The sequence below is a fragment of the Mustela nivalis genome (genome assembly GCF_964662115.1).
Source record: "Mustela nivalis genome assembly, chromosome: 2".
NCBI lineage: Eukaryota > Metazoa > Chordata > Mammalia > Carnivora > Mustelidae > Mustela > Mustela nivalis.
Window position 1 is genome coordinate 110770172 of NC_139021.1, and position 13273 is coordinate 110783444.

The following is a 13273-nucleotide window of genomic DNA, read 5'->3' on the forward strand; positions in this document are numbered from 1 at the left end:
AGCTAACATTCATTTTTTTCATACGAAGGCCTTCCAAATCTGGTATGTGTCTTATTTATATGAAAAGGCACATCTCAGTTTGGACAAGTCAGCCATTTCAAGGGTTTGGTAGCTACCCATGGCTAGTGCTCTTGTATTAGATAGCTCAGATCATATCTCTGTGAGGGCAGGTTGAAAGCCCTCGACCCCATGGCTGGTCTAGTCCTGCTACTTCCTGGGTCTCTGCGTCAAGGTCTCTTCATTTTTGTTTTGATTGACCTGAACGCTGACATCTTCCACCCCTATGGAATGAGGATTTTAGGAATTATGCTATTTACAGTGCCCAGTACTTGGTCTTTGCCCACCTCTTGGAGACTTAACCCGTCTTGGGCACACAGTGGTTAGCCTAAGAGTCCAGAGAACCATGGTACAGATCTCTGGGGCCCTTGTTTCTGCGTAGCTCCCTTTTTTCCAGCGCCCGATACTGTCAGGCCAGCCAGCAGCCTCCTGAGCTCCAATCTCTTCTCCTCAGCTCAAGAAGGTGACTGTGTTCTGCTTTCGGTGTCCTCCAGGGTTGGAGAGTGCCCCTGGACAGAAATTCTGAGCCCTCAAAGGGCTCACCCCATCAGACTTGAGGCCACCTGTTGTCCAGTTTTCTAGTTGCAGACAGACAGCAGAAGGGCAAGTCTGAACCTCGTTAGCCTTCGTGGCCAGAAGCGGAAGCTTCCCTTTGCAAGGTGAAGTCCAGTTAGAGAGCATCGCGTGCCCACTCAGTGAGTCCCAGCCAAGAGCTCTGGGTTCCTTTGGGAGAGAGGGGGAAGCTGGAACGGTCCTTGGTGTTGGTGTGATGGCTCTTTGTCTCAGAGTCTCAACCCAGCATGACTGCTCACATGTCCACAATCACGGGAGCCATGTTTCCAAGTCTGACATGATGCCTCGGTTCCAAATCACCCTCATTCGGGTGAACCTGGTCTGGTCTTCTCTGGGGTGGGCATCCTGGGGAAGAGTGCCAGTCATGCTGCAGAGAGTAGGTTTTTTAGAAGGAGAGGTCAGACCGTAGGGCAAGCCTTGCTTACTCAGTGAGGACCTGCCATGTACCTGGAGTTCGCTTGCGTCTGATTGCACCAGACCCTTCTTTGCTGTTGAACCATCATGTTCTGTACAACTGTCTGGATAAGGCATACGGTCAACACAATCTGAGAATTTTCCACTCTCACTTCCAAGTGGTGATTTATCTGGTTATAGAAATTTATACTAGTGGATTTGCAGTTTTCCCTCAGCACTTTGAAAATACTAATCCACTGTCTTCTTACATCTATGGCTGCTGAAGAGATGTTTGCTGTGGGTCTAAATATCCCTCCTCCGTAGGCAATCATTGTTTTTCTAACTGAAAACTTTCAAAGCTTCCCCTGCCCTTGTCCTTGGGACTGTGCAGTCTCACTGTGACGAGCTTCAGTGAGGACTTATTTTCATGTGGGGAAATCTTCCATGAGAGAGAGAAGTCTGAAATGTTTCACGATTTCTAGAAAATTCCCAGCTCTTGTCTCCTTCAGAAGGGTTTCTTCTGAAACTCTTAGCATTATCTGCCGAAGTTTCTTGAGTTATTCTTCCTATCTCTCCATTTTTATTTTTACTTCTTAATACAGTTGTCTCTCTAGGTGCATTTTGGGGAGTTCCTCACTACTCTTTCCCAGTTAACTTTTTTTTTCATACTCAGTTATTCTAGAATATTCTACCCACTGAAGTATCTATTCTGTTGCCTGTGTTTTTTCATTCTGAATATTTCTGATGGTTTCACATTTCCCGCTGTACTTGTTCATTTCTGCTTTTCTTCACGGATGATGTATTATAGTTGAACAGATCTTAACACACCATTCATGTCCTTGGGGATCTTACACACCATCATTTCAGAGTCCTTTTCAGGAGTCCTTTGATATCTCCACTTTAACTGTGCTGATATCCATGCTGCTCTTGTGGTTTGGCTTTTCCTGTGCGATTTTCCTCATGCATTTCTGAACTTTGTAGGTTCATCTTGAGTGGCCCACCCCGCATTGCCTGCCCTGACCTCTCCTTGGCCGCGCTCTTTCCTTGAATTATTGCAACACCTTCCCAAGGGGTCTCGCTTTCACTCTTGACCCTCCAAATCCACGCTCCAAACAGCAGCCACCACAATCTGATTATATCGCTTCCCGGCTCAAAATCCTCCACGACTCCCATTGTTTCTCAAATAGTCTACACTCGGGGTATGAGTCCTATGTGATGCGGGCACGCGTGCCTTTCTAGCACCCTCCCTAACACCTTTCCCGCTCTAGTCTAACGCCTCAACCAGGCCAGACCATCTATTGTTCCTCAGAGCTGCTGTTCGTCTTTGCCTCTGGGTTTTTGCCTTTCTGCTTCTTCCCCGTTTTGTCCCCCTACTTTCGGTTTTCTCCTCAGGTCTCAGCTTTAAATGCCACCTGCTATGGAACTGCCCTGCGCCTCGGAGGTATTCACAAATGATGCCCTCTAGGCAGCCATTTGTCTCTTCCTCGCTGGCCCACAGGGCACCTGAGGACAGAAAATCATGATCGACACAGAGTAGGTATGCATTCAATCAATATTCTTTGACTGAATCCGCGAAAGAAGGCGTAAATATCTACCTAGTCAGTTGTGTTGATTTGTAACTGCATTTTGGTAGAAAAATTATAATGAATGGCTGATCACTCCCTCTACAGGGAGACATTTTTCTTTAAAAAAAAAAAAAAAGATCATGTCGTTATGTTATCACATGTATCCGAGGCCCTTCGAGGTGCTCCCCTAGTCCGATGCCCTTCCAGCCTCATCTCCCACTGTCTCCACTACACCCCGCCAACGCCCCATCCGTTCTCACAGCATCACTCAGTCAAAACGCTGCACCCTGCGCTATGCCCCTGCCTCCAAGAAACGTCTTGCCGAATCCCTCCCCTACTCAAAGCTCCAGGGAAAATGCTAGCTCCACCAAGGGGCAGTCACCAACTCCCCCACAGCCTCACGTCTCCTGAAGTCACAGTGACTGCCTTCAGGACGTCCCCGGCCATCCCAGTGGGTGCCCTGAAATATCTGACTTGCGGTATGGATGCATCCGTCAGGTCCTTTGGGACAGAAACGGAGCATCTAGAAGGGCTTACGAGAGCAGGCTCTGAGGACAGGGCATTTGGATCTCTGCCATTCCTGCGTTTGGGACCGGGCCCCCTCAGACAAGCCAGTTAACCTCCCTCGGCCCGAGTGTCCTCACCTCTAGAAGGAGAAGCGGATCCACAGCTCTGGAGTGAGCTTACCGCATCCGGAGTGCGTAGCCCGGTGTCCAGCACTGGTAAGTGCTGAACGGAGCTCTGCTATACAGACCTCAAGCTCCAGGGTTCCACGGGCCCTGCCAGCACTGGTGCATCAGTAAGGTCGCCACGGGACCCTTGACATGGATGCTCCAGGAGACCACACGCAAAGCTAGTGATGTTTGGCCATGCCTCGGCTGTCACACAGAGCCAGGACTTGGCCGCCAGCCCTGGGATTCTTGGCGCCACCGCTTTAGAGTAGAAAACACGTCTACTGCAGAAGACTGCCAAGTGGCCACTGGGAGGCAGTCAAGGAATATGACCAGGGCAGTGGGTACAGGTGAAAGAAGGTGCCTCCTTTCTCATCCCAACTCCCTGAGGCTGCAGCTAGGGCGACCAGACAGCAGAGCCCGGGGTGCGGGAGACCTGTGCTTGCCAACCAGCAAGTAGCAGCCGAGGATTTCTTGTCCTCTGTGGCATCCTCGCATGTCCGCTGCCCTCCGTGCTGTCTGAGTGTACACCTCCCTCTCTCGATGGCAGGAACTTTTTTTTTTTTTAAGTTTTATTTATTTAAATAATGTCTGCACCCAACATGGGGTTTGAATTCACGACCCCGAGATCGAGAGTCACCTGCTCTTCCATCTGAGCCAGCCAGGTAGCCCTAGATGGCAGGAACTTCAGATCTGTCTCCAAAACCTGGCACCTGGGTCCTCCTCAGCTTCATCCCAGCCCGGCCGATCACATCTGAAAAGTCTCCCCAGCAAAGCTGAGAAACCAGCTGTCTAGCACCAGGTCGAATGCCTGACCCTCCCGCGTACCTCTTCTTAGACCGCTTCGGAGGTAGGATTCTCTCTTCCGTCTTCGAAGGTCAAACGTCACACTCTTCCGAGGCTTTGATGAAGGCCACGTGTCTGATGAAGCCCTCCCCGGGGTGTCGGGCTCAAGATGCCTTTTTGACTCTGCCATTCTCAGAGCTTGGGCCCCTGCCACTCATCAGGGCTGATATGCTTCCTCCCCTTTGGTAGAGCGGACAGGAGACCACTGCAAAAAGAGCCCAGTACAGCGCCTGGCTCACGCCACCATGAAATCTGCTTTTCCAGAGATCACTTTCATCGGAACTGACACACAGTTACACAGCTTATCACCATAAAAGCAGGAAGGTAGGAGTTCTGTCTGGCCAGTCTCCCACATGTAGGGATTTATGAAAAATTTGCTGCATAAATGACCACGCAAATTAGAGAGCCAGTCAATCCCTAATTCATCATGGAAGAACATAAGGAGCAAAAGTGTGGGTTTTTTGTTTTCTTTTGAAATTATGATTGTGAAGTACAAGGCAGCAAATGCATTCATTGTTTTTTCCCCTTAATTCTGAAGCCAGTGTAGTCACTTAGAAAATTCAAGTAATACAGGTAAGAGTAAGGAAGAAAGTGCAAGGTAACCTGATCCCACCGACCAGAGATAACCACTCCCAAGAATCTGTGGGTATCTATACACACAGAGAGTTAAATAAAAGTGACCTGCTGCTGACTATGCTTATAGTCTGGTGGTTATTCAACGATGGGTTATGCATGCTGTTCCATATTAATAAATACGAGACTCTCTTTTTAATATTTAAAAATATATAACATCCACTTAGGTGGCACAGGATTCTACCACTTTGAGGTATTGTGCTTTCTTAAGATACAAATGTTATCGTTTGCTTTGCTAAAATACGAGTGTTGCATAGGAATATGAAGATATTTAGTCACTACGGGCATTCACCCTTAAGTTCCTATTTGACTTACTTAACCTTGAACTAAAAGCTTGGTGGGGCGGGGTGCCACCTAGGGGGCTCAGTTGGTTAAGGGACCAACTCTTGGTTTTAGCTCAGGTCATGATCTCAGGGTCCTGAGATCGAGCCCCACATCAGGCTCCGTGCTCAGGGGAGTCTGCTTGGGATTCTCTCTCTCTCCCTCTGCCCCCTCCCCTGCTTGCGTTCTCTCCCTATCTCTCCAATAAATAAATAAATCTTTAAAAAAGGAAAAAGAAAAGAAAGAAAAGACTTGGTGGGGAAGTGCAAGGAGACAGGACCCTAGAACATGGGCACTGCGGAGGCGGTACCCTGGGAGTGAGGGTGGTTTGTGGGGATCTCACAGTGCGTCCGTCTCCTTTAGCTCCTGGGACACTCATTGCTGCCACAGTAGGGCAGGACACTGGCTCTGGGCACCACGAAGAAGCCACGGCTTATGGTCTCCCTGGAAGCCAACAAGAAAAGCCCAGAATTTATAAACATGCAAAAAGTTAGCCTTTGCTTCATACTACCACCCCCGGGCAGCTCAAAATGGATACAGAGATACTATTCTTACACATAACGATACCCACTCATTTTTACACACACACACACACACACACACACACACACACACACACGCCTTGTTGTGCATCCTGTTTAGAATGGATCTGGTATGGAAAAGGAGTCCGTGCCTTGGGATTAGAAGTCCAGAACAAGAATCTTCTAGTAGTATTTACAAACCTCAGCTAATCCTGGCTTCTCCTCTGGTCTTTCACCTGGTTCAGACCCTCTTTGCTTTCCTACACCACCTGTTCCTCTTCAGACCAATTTTCAGTCTCTCAGTAGAAGGAGATCCAGTCAGGCGGCAACTGAGTTCAAGCCTAATTTCCCACCGACCCTGCAGGCGAGGGCTCTCGAGAGGATGCTATGGCCAATAAGCCAGCTCTTACCTGCAAAAATGGGACCTTTCCTAGGCTCCGCTCTCCAAACAGTTGTCCCCACCCCCACACGCCCCCCCTCCCCCGGCTGATCAACGTGTATACCTGAGTGTAAATCTGAGCTCACTGGCCTTCTCAGAACATGGTGCAGGAAGCAGAGCCTTGGGACTCACATATACAAAAATAGGAACCCGGAATCTTGATGTTACAGGGGGAAAAAAAAAAAAAGTAAAATGCAAGAGATTGGTCACTTGCACACAGCCACTGCAGCTGGCATCCTGGAGAAAGTGGGGCCGAGGTGCTGTCCTCCAAGGGACATGCGGCTCCCCCATAGGCCCTTTGCCTGCTGTCGCAACCCACAGCTGGGGGCAGTTCTCGGCACCTATCCCCGGAGCGGGTTATGACAAGAGGTGGAAAAACCCTGCCGTCCCCCTGGGAGATTCCCTCCCACAGAATGTGCTGGCCCGTGGGTTGGGCCCATCAATCTGGTCTCCCGCTTGGTCTTTTCACTCTGGCCTGGGGGGAAATTATGAGTACACAGCCTTCTTGAGAGGAAAACAACTTCCCTATCCAGGCCACTTTCAAGAGCTGGAGACCCGGGGCCGGAGACTCCGAGAAAGCCCAGTGCGGAGGGACTTTCCCCTGGAGGCTGGATCCTGCTCGTTCGCGGGCGCCCACCCCCCACCCCCGGTGAGCCAGGGGCCTTCCCTGCGTGGTGGCCTAGACCTCCACGGGTTGTCGCCCCTGACCCCCTTTGATCTGTTTTTCTGCACATCCTTCCCTTTTGGGGGGCCCTCACTCCCGATACAGAAGTCCCCACCCAGGGGTGCCCTGATTGATGCCAGGCCCTTAGCGGGGTCTGGAAGGTGCGCGCCACCGGCTCACCCTCCTGCCGGCTTCGGAAGCCGCCCACGGGCAGCTTGCTCTGCGCATGGAGACATCCGGGGAGGAGTGGGTAGGGTCTACCACAGGGGGTCATGGACAGGAAGCCGAATCCCTCGTGCACTGCGCAGCAGCTGCGCCCCGGGCCGGGTCTCCTCCGGCAGCTGGGGGCAGCACCCTGTCAAACTGCTGGGACACAGAGCCCTTGGTAGCTGGTTGAGCCCCGTCTCCTCCTCCCCGCCCGCCATTGCCATCGTTCTGTTATCCCCAATTTGCAGATGAAGGAGGCAAGGGTTTAAAAGCTGCATGAGCTCATCCAAAGTTGCAATCAGTAAGAGTCAGAATATTCTCAAGAAATCAGCAGGGGGTTGTGAAGCAAAATCGCCATCTTTCATGATCTCGCCAGGACTCCACGTGTGTCTGACCTCTCCCTGCCCTTGAGGTTGGGGTTTTAGGGCAACAGGGCCTAGGCATCAAGTTTTTCGATCTCCAGCACCAAACAATCTCACAGAGACGCAGCTTGGGACATGGGATCTGAGGGGGTAAGGCTGAGGCTGTTGGGACAGGATGGGCCTCCCTTGCATGCTCAGGGAGGGAGGGAGGGAGTGCGTCAGTGCTTACCGCTCTCCCCCTGTGTGCCAGGAACCATGAGAGGCTATCGCTTACAAACGCTAATCCTTCCTGGGGGCTCCCGTCTAAGGGCAGACATGACTGAGAGAGAACCACAGTTAGATGGCCAAGTACAACTTTGACAGATGCTGTTGGAAGAAAAGGACGAAGGGCAGCAAGACAGGAGGGTGTGATCTCGTGTGTGAGGTCAAGAAAATGACCGTGGACCTGAGATCTGGAGGAAGGAAGAGGATATGAAAGGTTCCTGCGGCAGCAATGAGTAAGAGCAGTGGGAGGCAGAGGGGTGAGCAGGGCTGTTGAGCTTGGGGTGGAGCTCAGGGCTGGTGGGGGGCAAGGGCGGGGTGGGGGGGAGCAAGGGGATCCCTGTGGGTCTACCACCCCCAGCTTGCAAGTTCACCATCTGAAGCAAGATAAGCACATGTGAAGATTTCCAGAAACGAGGACTGAGAATTTGCACAGCTGCCTGGGGTGGCTTAAGCAGATTTTGTGTTATCTTGGAGGTAGACGGTTTCATTTACCTGGCCAGATAATCCTGGCTGCTTTAGGGGATGTCTGGATAGTTCTGTGGTCCACTTGACAGCTCCCCATAGTGACTTCCACAGAAGTTGCAGAGGTCCGCATGCTGGGAGTGGAGGGGGGCAGAGGGGCGCCTCATCTCCATGTTCTCCTGGGGGTGGGGTTTGGGGGTCCTCTTCCCTAATACTCAGATGACACGCTGGTTTTGTCAAAAAGATTTTGTAACTATGGTAAAAAACAAAACAAAACAAAACAAAAACAACAAACCCAAACCACTTTTGAATAAAATTTTTTTTTAATGAAAACTAAACTTCTAGAGATACAGAATAGGGTATGTTGGCTCCAGAAAGTATTTCACTAGGGTCCCTTGGATCTACTGATTTTTATGTGGCCCTAAAGACCTTGCAGTGTCCTGCCCTGTATGAGTAAATTAACTTCAGCTAGGAGAAGAAAAGTTCTCGGTTACAAAACCAAAGCACAAAACACCAGTCAGTGGGTCCTCCAGATGAGTGAGGCCAGCTCAACCCAAATCCATCCATGAAAGGTGCACCAAAGTGAGCAAGAGGAAATGATCCCCTGCTCAATTAAAAAAAAATAATAATTAATTTTCTCCCTCTGTCATGTCTCTCAAAAATGGCCACCAGATGGCACTGTTTCTCCAGTCCTAACTGCCTAACTGGGACTCTGTGGCCCAGTTATCCCATAGATACACAAATCCCAGGGATTTGTTATCCCTGTGGAAATATATCCCAGTGGTTTCATAATTTGATTCCCCGCCCCCCCCCCACGGCCTTTTTTTTTTTTTTTTTTTTTTGCCAGCGTGGGGTAAGTCAAATGTGAGATCTGAAATCAAGCAAATCTAGGTTCAAATTTTAGCCCTGCCACAAATTAACTGTATTGCCTTGGATTTAACATCTCTTGAGTTTCCCTTTTCTTATCTACAAAATGAAGACACATTTCACCTGTCCTTCTGATAATTATGTAGAACAAGAAGAAAATACGTCTTAACCATTAATGTGCATAAGAATGGCCTGAGGAACATTTTTAAATGCCTATTTGCAGGTTCCGCTCCCAGAGATATTTCAGTAAAGTCCAGTGTTGGGCCTGGGAATTTGCACATTACCAACTACTTTCAATAACTGTGATGCTGAAGGACCACAAGGCAAGGAAATGTCCTTTGCAAATAGGCTCTAATGGGAGGAGAAAGGCTAAGGCATAGAAGTTATTCTTACCTTCCCTTATAATGGCATTTATGATTTTCTGTTGTAAATAAAAGTTTCACAGTCTCCACTGCACACAGATTAACGAATGAGGGCAGAAATCTCTATTTTGTTCATTCTCCTAGGTTCATAGCCAGTGTTTGAAATATTTCTCTGATGATTAACAGACTTGGGACAGCCTGTAGAGTAACCCTAGAAGTTTTACCCCTTTATTGGTGTGTTTGGGTCATAGGATTTGGCAGACTCAACAGAATTGTTTTGAGCTCTGCCTTTGGACCCCCACAGGATCCTTTTTGCTTCCAAATAAATGACCGAGTGCCTACTGGTAATGGCTGAATCACGGCTTCATTCACCCTGCAGAAGCAGGCAAGAAGTTTAGCAATGAAGTTTCACAAACCTGGAATTTTCTATCCCTGTGGCTTTGGAAGACCACCAGAACTTCGGACAGTGCCGGCAAGGTTTTCACAATTTCTAAGCAAAGACCCAGGCTCCCCCTCCTTGGAGGGTGCACCCCTACTGTACTATGGCTCCAGCAGAGAAGGTCTGATTCAAAGTGTGAAGAAGCTGGCGAGAGACGCAGTCCGGTCCTTTGGCAACAGCCGAGGAGGAACAGCTCAGATTTGGATTCCGTAACCACAGCACGTGGAGGTGACTCCTTCTACTCTCCTCTTAGGCAAGAGCGGACAGGACGGTTAGCAAAGGACTGTGTTCAGACTTCACACTGATGGAGACAAGAAGGGGCTCACACACAGCTAGGGGATTTTGTCTCAGCAGCTATTTGCTGAACAACTAGCATGTCTGAGCCGGGCATCATTCCAAGCTTCCCACGAGAAGCTTAATGCAATAGCCCAGGACTCTGCCGGGGTAGAGCTGAAATTCCAGCACCAGGAAGCAAGAAACAATCCGTGGGCTTGATTGCCCTTTGGAGGGCCCGCGAAGACCATTTGTGGGATTGGCAGAACCCTGAATCCGGGTGGGAAGGGCACTCAGCGCGGCACAGTCTACACCCATCTTGCCAAGTGTGTGTTGTGCACGTTGTACTCTGCTCTGGGGCATTCTCTCCACTCCTCCTCCAGCTCTTGGCTTTTCCTATGCATCATACCTTACTCATTTTTCCACCGAGAAAGGATTTTCTTAACAACTTGGAATTTGGAAAGTCCCTTCCTTCCCTCCACCACCTGTTGTTTTTAAATGAGGTGAAATTCACAAGGCATAAAATGGCCCACTTTGAAATATACCACTCTGTGGCATGCCTTGTACTCCACACTGCGCAGTTATGCAACCAGCCACTTCCTTGTTCCAAAACATCTCGCTACTCCCAGGAAAACCCAGCACCTGTTCAGAAGCCCCTACTTCACTCTCCCTTCCATCTAGCCTCTGGAAACCACCACTCTGTTTTCTGCCTCTGAGGATTTAAAACTATTCCTTGTCATTCATACAACGTGTGGTTTTATATGCTTATATGGGGTTTTTTTTTTTAAAAGATTTTATTTATTTATTTGACAGAGAGATAGAGATCACAAGTAGGCAGAACAGTAGGCAGAGAGAGAGGAGGAAGCAGGCTCCCTGCTGAGCAGAAAGCCCGGTGCGGGGCTCGATCCCAGGACCCTGAGATCATGACCTGAGCTGAAGGCAAAGGCTTAACCCAATGAGCCACCCAGGTGCCCCTGCTTATATAGTTTTATTTGGTTTTATACATATGGTTTATATTTGCTCCCTGAAGTATACTACTCAGTACTACAAACATTCCAGTGAAGGTGCAGGTTTTAATCCCCGCACAGCCCCATGAACAGATACAGTAGTAGCAAGTTACTGTCTGAAAGTAGCGATTTCAAAGGCTTTCCACTGTCTTCAGTGTCAAAGGGGGGTACATATATAATGTTGTCAGACTTGTAGATCCCAGAGCTAGTTTGCTTTGGATAAAGATCCAGAAGTCAGATGATAACAGGAATAGCTCGCTTCCTGGCAATGAGAGCCAGTGTTAGAATAGGGAAGTTTACTGAGACGGTCTCCTGCGGGGAATGGGGATGGGGTGGAGGGTATTGGGGGCACAGGGGTTTGAGATGGTCTCATGCTTCCGTGTACGGATTATTATCACTGGTCCATGCAAGCACCCTTTCTACTTTTATTTTCGCTGCTGCATTTTACTCTCCAACTTTGAGGCAGATGTTATTACCTCTGTTTCATTTTGTTTAAAGATTTATTTATTTATCTGAGAGAGAGAGCACACGAGTGGGAAAAGAGGCAGAGGGAGAGAGAGAATCTCAAGCAGATTCTCCATGTTCAATCCCAGGATGCCCCCGAGATCATGACCTGAGCCAAAATCAAGAGTCAGTCACTTAACCAACTGGGCCACCTGGGCGCCCTATCTCCATTTTAAGAAGAAATGGAGGTTCCAAGAAGACAAAATTTGTGCACATTCACACATCTTTCTGCTGACAATGCAGACTAAGTTTTTATACCCAAGAGAGATTCCTAAGTCATGAGCAATGTCATTTGTAGGAATGCTTAGTCACACCCTCACTGGAAGCCTACTGAGCTTTCGCTGCCAGCCAGCACAGCTCAAGATCTGGCATTAGGTGAGCAGTGACTGTCTCTTCCAGGAGAAGTTTCCCAACTGGCACTTAGTACAGATGACCAGACCAGGCTCGGTTCAGCCAGAAATCTCTGGCTATCCATTTTCATCGATCGCATGTGAGTGCACACACGTGTGCACGTGTATGAATTCTTTACTCTGTTTCAAATCGACAAAATGTAGTGGCTCCCAGTGAGAGCTAAAGTGGCCTTTTTTGTGTCCACATGATTCTTTCATGATTGCCCTTGACACAGTATTTGAGGTTGCTGCTGGCTGGCTTTAGAAGCACAAGTCCATACACACGCATACAGACCCTCAGTATTAGTTGGCGAATTCTAGAACTATGTGTTGAGTAGATATCCAGTGATATCCCTGGTACTCAAATTCTAGGGATACAATAATAAGTAGGACAGACACTTGAGTTTATCTCAGGGTGGAAATATATAGCAGGAAACATCTATGGTGATTAACTAAATAATGTATTCTCTAATAAGGAATATCAAGAAAAAATCCATGTACTATGAACTGGTATAACAGAGAATTTCATCTAGAATGAGGTGGGGGTAGGAGATCAGGAAAACGCTTCTCAAGAAAATGACATTCAACCTGTGTCCTTCCATATCTAAATGTAGCTCTACATAGATATGAACAGATATTCACAAAAACTCAAAGATTACTGTCTCCAGGGAGTGGGCATTGGAATTATGTGGAATTATTCTTTTTTCTTCCATAGAAAGTACATTTTATTTTATTGAAGATTTTCTTTATTTTTGTGAAAGAGAGAGGGAGGTGGAGTGGAGGGGGAGGGGCAGAGGGAGAAGGTGACTCCCACCTGAGGATGTGGGGCTCGATCCCAGGACCCTGAGCCGAAGGCAGCCAGTTAACTGACTGGGCCACCCAGGCGCCCCCACAAAAGATATATTTTAAAGGCGGTTCCTATGCAGATAATGGTACACGCACATTTGTTGAGAGCTATAGTCAAGAATAATTAAGTCATATCCATCACCGGCTTAAACCATCCTGATTTTGTGCCTCTGGAGCTATTTGATGTTCACAGAGGCACTTAGGAAATCTCAAGTTTCACTCCTCTGAGAAACGGATTGCAAAATATCCACTACCGACTCGAAAGTGGACAGTGTTTGCTGGGCACAGCCTGAAGCCATCACATGAGGCTAGTTTTCCTGCACCACCAGGGAGCTGGCCTCTTCTATGAAGCACCCACACTGGCCAGAGTACCCCTCCTGCGTGGGGACGCAAGGGACGATACTGGCTAGAGTTTCCGCTGCTTGGAAGCTTGCTAGCTAGTGGACAAGGCAAGACAGGTGCCTAGAATCCCATTCTGAGGACACGTGGTCTGAATCCTCTTATTTCTGCAAATGGCCCGGAATTTAACCTTGGTGGAAGTGAGTGTGTAAGAATCACATGGCAGGGTACATTTAAATTTTAGAGGACTGTTCTCATGCCAGAGTGTG